This window comes from Vanellus vanellus (genome assembly GCF_965231255.1).
Source record: "Vanellus vanellus genome assembly, chromosome: 1".
NCBI classification, from domain to species: Eukaryota; Metazoa; Chordata; class Aves; order Charadriiformes; family Charadriidae; genus Vanellus; species Vanellus vanellus.
Window position 1 is genome coordinate 119,021,238 of NC_138905.1, and position 4,534 is coordinate 119,025,771.

A 4,534-nucleotide genomic window follows, 5' to 3' on the forward strand; every position below is an offset into this window, starting at 1 on the left:
ATTCCCACCTGCTCTTTCCCCTGCACCTTTGAAAAAGCACAGTGTAAGTTAGGTTCTAGCTTTAATTATTTCTTGTTTATTGAGTATTTCTAATATCTCACAGACACCTACATGGGGATTTCTCAGACAAAAATACTTGTGCATGTTCTGGATAACCCGTATGCACCAAACCTGAGGCTTTTGAAATCTAATATTAGCCTTGCTCTGCAAGGTGGTATAGATGGTCTGCGAAAGCACTGTAAATCCAAAACATTCCTGTTGCATCAGAAGTCCTACACAGGTGGTAATCAACTCTACAATATATGCACAATAGCTCTCACGCTTCTTGGAAGCATCAGCCTCACGGTGCATGAAGCATAGAGGTGATCTGCAGGTGTGCAAAAGGTGAGTCAATGATAGTCGGACATCTATCAACCATGCTCAAAGTCACAATTCCAGTCAGAATGTCTGATATCTGAAAATTCTGAAGAAATGTATGAAATCTGCATTTTCTGCCAAGACGCAATTTTTTAATGGAAAAAGAATAAATGTCCAGGGAAACTTGGATAAATGGTAACCTGGTGTAGAAGTCACTGTCTCCATAAGTCAGGCAGAGACAAAGGCTGGCTGAACATTCTTTGCTTTAATAAACTAGAGTTTGGGAACAGAATAATCTGAAGACATGAGGCAAGGAAGCAGGAGACAAGTGGGCTCCACTGAAACAAGTCAGAATTGTATTTGCTTGATTTATTTTTTGCTTTTCCTCATATATTTACAAGATTATGAGCATACATTTACATGTCAGCACTATTAATAGCAACATAATAGCGTGGGGGCTGCGTGTGTGATTTATAAGGGTGATGGGATCAAACCTCATCACTTCTCTAAATTAATCTGGGTTAGGGATTCCTCTGAGAAAATGTAGGTTTAAACTAGATTAAACAATTGGATCAGTTTAGATTTCCTTGTTCACATTATTATATTACCACAAGACAATTTATTATCAGCAAATGCCCTCACAGAGAACATGGTAAACAGCTGTAACGCTGGGGAGAGGCATTACGCATGTAGGAGGTGTCATTTTAATTGCATAGAATCACATTATCGCTTTCATAGAAAAGATGCCTTTAACAATATATACAGCCTGTGGTCACTGCCAACATAAAATGCAACCTCTGCACAAGTTCTCTGTAAAGGAAACCTAACTGTTGAAACCAATACTGTTACAGTATGACAGCAGTGCAAAAAGATGGATGGTACTGGTGCGAACACCAGAAAGACCTGGGTTTTACTCCCAGTCCTGTTGTACACCTCACGCAGCTTGGTGCATGTCATTTCCCCCTCTTTGTACCCTTACTGCTTCTCATGCCACTTTCTTGGCTTGGCTATTCAGAACAGCAGGCCCCCAGGACAAGGACAAGGACTGCTGCCTCCCAAATGTTTGCAAAGGAATGCAACATAAACAGTCTTTCAAGTTCATGACAAAACCTTCCAGACGTCTCATAAAGGAGAAATGCTAGTACTTGGTTGTCTCCCAGGTGATGGGATTTCAAGCTCCTTTTGCCAGAAATGCACATGATGTAGCTAGATGGTTTTTTTTTTGTTTTTTTTTTTTTTTCCATAAGTTACCAATGTTTTTCACCTGTAACAGGAAACCACTGCAGCAGTAATTTGGCCATTCTGGCACAGCCTGTGTCTATTTACAATTGTAGAAGGTAGAAAGAGACCTCAAGGAATTACCCAGGGGTCAGAAATCTTTCAAAGTTTGCAGATTAGATCTGATTTCTTTTTCCCTCCTTTGAGGTTACATGCACTGGGAAGAACTTACTGGGAGCTGAGAGACATTTTATCCAATGATGACGCTCTCATGATGCCATGGCTCCCAGCTCCAGATGCTACGTATGCCTTTCAAATATGTGCCTGCAAGTTATTAGGTACACTGGCCTCACAAGCTGTTGCCCTTGGTCTAGTACCCACCTTCCCAAACACACTCAACCTTATCTAAATTATGCCTTTTCCAGCTGTGTTTAAAACCATCAACGCTAAAGTGTCAATGACCTCCACTGGCACCAAGGCTTTCTTAGCCTCCTAGCTAGGAAGTTTTTCCTTATATTTGACAGGACGAGGGGCAATGGGCCCAAGTTAGAACATAGGAAGTTCTGTTCAAATACACAGAAAAACTTTATGGTGAGGGTGACAGAGCACTGGCACAGGCTGCCCAGGGAGGTTGTGGAGTCCCCTTCTCTGGAGATTTTCAAGACCCGCCTGGATGCAGTCCTGAGTAATGTGCTCTGGGCAATCCTGCTTTAGCAGGGGAGTTGGACTAGATGATCTCTAGAGGTCCCTTCCAACTCTGAAACTCTGTGATTCTGTGATAGCAGAAACTGTAACTCTTGATACTATTTAAGCTCCCTGCTCCCCACTAAGCACTGAGAGTTACCTACTGTCTTCTACTGACCAGCTACCTTCTACATGCTTGAAGACTGTTATCGTCTTTCTTCTCAGTCCTCTTTTCTCTAGACTAAACAAACCCAGTTCTTTGAGATTTCCCTCCAGGGTGATTTTTTAAAGACTTTTTGTTGCTCTCAGGACTTTCCCTGATTGCCTATTCCTCTCTTAAGTTCGATGACCAAAGTGAATCGGTCCATTTTCCAGTTTAAGACCTCACCAGTGCTGAGTAGGAATGGGGAAAATATTTTACTTATCTCACCTGACCAATTTACACATTTCTGTACAGTACTTGCTTTCCACACCAGTATGGCATTGTTAATTCTCAGTCAGCTTGAGCTCTTCCAAAAGCCCCAAGGCATTTTTTTGTGCAGGTCTTTTGCCTTCCTGGCTGCTCTCCATTTGGGAGTTTATTCTTACCTAAGCATAACAGTTTACACCTGTTCTTACTGCACTGAATCCTATTGTTTTCAGACCATTTCTCCAATTGATGAAGATGCTAATCCTGCCAAGGTGCTGGTAGAACTTTCCCTACAAACTTGGTAGTGGTACTTGACATGCTGTCTTCCAAAACACAATGAAAATAGTGAGTGGCATGAATCCTGAGAAGGGCATCTGTGGAACTGCTTTCCATAATTCTTCCACGTCAACAATGAACCGATGATAATTCCTCTTCTAGTAATTTTTTCTCAAGGAGCTATGAGTCCACCTTACAATACTTTCATTTTAGCTCACTTACAAGAAATCACAAGAGACTGTGTTGAAAGCCTTGCTGAAGTCAAGATATGTAATATCTATTGTCCATAAGACCTGCTACTTGTCAGAGAAGGAAATTAGCTTGGTTCGGCATGATTTGTTCCTGGCAAATCTTTCTTGGCCTCTACTTATCAGTTCATTATTTCCCATACACAAAAGAAAACTTTGTTTAATTATTTGTTTCAATGTTTCCAGCAATTCAACTTAGGCTGTTTTCTCCATCTGTATTCCTTGAGCTGCTTTTCTTTTTACAACCAGGCACTGCCATCACCTGTCTCCGGTCTTCCATTCCCCAGGCGCTGTGGGAAAGGATCCCTCATGGCTCTAGGATTGCTTCAGCCAGTTTCCCACGTGCTCTCAATTGGTTTCTGTCAAGTCTGGCTGACTGGAAACTAACTGACTTACTGAAGTAGTCTATTCTGTTCTTTCTGTTATTTAGCCGTAGACATTAATGCTTAGTCAACTGATCATAGTTAATTCTTTTTGCTGAGGAGTGAGGTGAAAAAGACATTAATCACTTTGGCTTTTTCTGTGTCACCTCTTACTAGCTTTCCATCCTTGTCGAAGGGTAGATAATTTTTTTTGCCATTGTATGGCTCTAAGTTCTAATGTATAGAAGTGCTTTCTTGTTACCCTCTCTTTCCTTTGCTAATTATATTGACTTTTTTTTTTTGCCTTGGCCTTTCTCATTTTATTCTCACAGGCTCCTTTTATGCTTTTATTCTCGTCCTTAGTTTGCTGTAGTGTATGGTCACATTGGAGGGCTAATGAGCCACTTACTGAGATTTAAACAAGTTGCTGCCTGTAAGCTGGAGCACAGAAACTGATGGTGTGCCTGCTGCAGCTCTGCAGCTTTCTTTCCAGGGTCACCCTCTACCTGCTCGTGCATTTATAGATGTTTCCTCGTCATCTTGTATTCCCCATAAGCTACCAGTTATTACAATTACCTTTGGACTTCTATCACCAACCTGCCTACCTCCTAGTTTAAAGCCTTCCTTACACAATCGAGCCCTCTCTTCCCACTTTTTTCCTGAGGCCCCACTGGGACTCAGCAGTTCTTGAAAACTCACACGAGCCCTCCTGATGACTTCACTTTCCCAACCCCACATTAATTTCCAGTGTGCCAGAGCCAGTGCCTTTGCCTGGAAAAACTGGACACTGTCATAGCCCCTAGCCCCTCCACTGTCACTCCCACCACTGTGCAGCCATATTTCACTTGCTCATGGTCCTACCTGGCAGAACCATTAACACACATGCATAGGAGCAGTAGAGGGTCTCTGTGAGAGGGCCAGGTGAGTCACAGCAACCTTACCGCACCACTTTGCAATTGGGTTTTTGGTGGGCAGGACAC